The sequence below is a fragment of the Macadamia integrifolia genome, chromosome 10 (assembly GCF_013358625.1).
Source record: "Macadamia integrifolia cultivar HAES 741 chromosome 10, SCU_Mint_v3, whole genome shotgun sequence".
Classification (NCBI taxonomy): domain Eukaryota; kingdom Viridiplantae; phylum Streptophyta; class Magnoliopsida; order Proteales; family Proteaceae; genus Macadamia; species Macadamia integrifolia.
In genome coordinates, this window is record NC_056566.1 from 832,363 (window position 1) to 833,501 (window position 1,139).

The 1,139-nt window shown below is 40.2% G+C and overlaps 1 protein-coding gene across 9 annotated transcripts in view; it reads left to right on the forward strand.

The window, feature by feature from the left end:
- Positions 1–1,139, forward strand: part of LOC122091865 (elongation factor 1-alpha) — a 93,376-nt gene that overhangs the window by 40,143 nt on the left and 52,094 nt on the right. The window lies entirely within an intron of this gene.

Consider the following 1,139-nt stretch of genomic DNA (forward strand, 5'->3'; position numbering starts at 1 on the left):
CTGATGACTTCCACCACATAAAGGTAACACCTATCACTGAGTTATACCTCTTCCATGACCCCATCGAGAAATAGAACTGACTAATCCTAAGACAAAAGGTTTAGAAACCTTGTTGTGGAATTGGAAAAAAAGAAGAGGATTTTCGCACAGCTTGCTCATAGTGTAGGTCCCACTTGTATATTGTATTTGGCCAAAGAAGCATTGGACAATTTAGAGTTCCTACCATGTTGGGACTCCATGGACCAAGATCTGCTTTCATTATATAGGAATACTGATCTACTTAAGTTAGATCATATGGATGTAGAAAATGCTTCTGATTTTGATGAATCAGAAACATCTCTTTTCCATTTCCATTTACCCAGTTTATATCTTTGTTTCATGTGTTCCTAGGAGGAATTTGATCTCTTCAATCTCGGGATACCACCTAAATAACTGGAATTTCAATGATGGAATTCATGGTTTAGTTGTTTATCTGTGGGCCCAACCTTAGTACCCATGCTGGCTCTATCCCAGTGCATATCGAGGTTTTTTTGGAGAGATTTCGGGTCGATGTGATGCTAGTCGGAGATTTTAGTCGAATTATATGTTGCTTCAACTTGTTCTGTACTCCATAGTGAAGTCACAGTTTTTACTCGAAGATTTTGGTGGAATTATACATGTTGGTTCAACCTATTCTTTACTCCAGAGTGAGTCAGTTTTTACCCGGGACCGACCTGCCTTGCCAACAAGAGAGTGGGAATCTTCCAAGATGACCATGTGGATGCACCCGAAACACGGCTTTTTCTGTTGAACTTCGTGCTTACAGAACCTTGTGGGTGGGGTTGAGAAGAAGAAAGAATGGACAGGTGAAGGATCGTCGTGTGGAAAGATCCGATGAGACCATTACAACCTCTAACAACTCTAAGTTGTGTCATCTGAGTCATCAAATGAATCGGCTATTTCAGACATCGAAGCAGAACCCTTTGAACGTAGAGAACGATTAAAATCACCTTGACCATGGTGGATTAAAACCTCCAGAAAAGTGAGAAGAATATGTTGCCACCAGTAACTGCTAAACTAAACGTTTGGTATTCCATTGACCTTCATGATGTTTTGGAGGCTTCCTTATAGTCTGTTATCTTATATCCCTTATTGGGAAT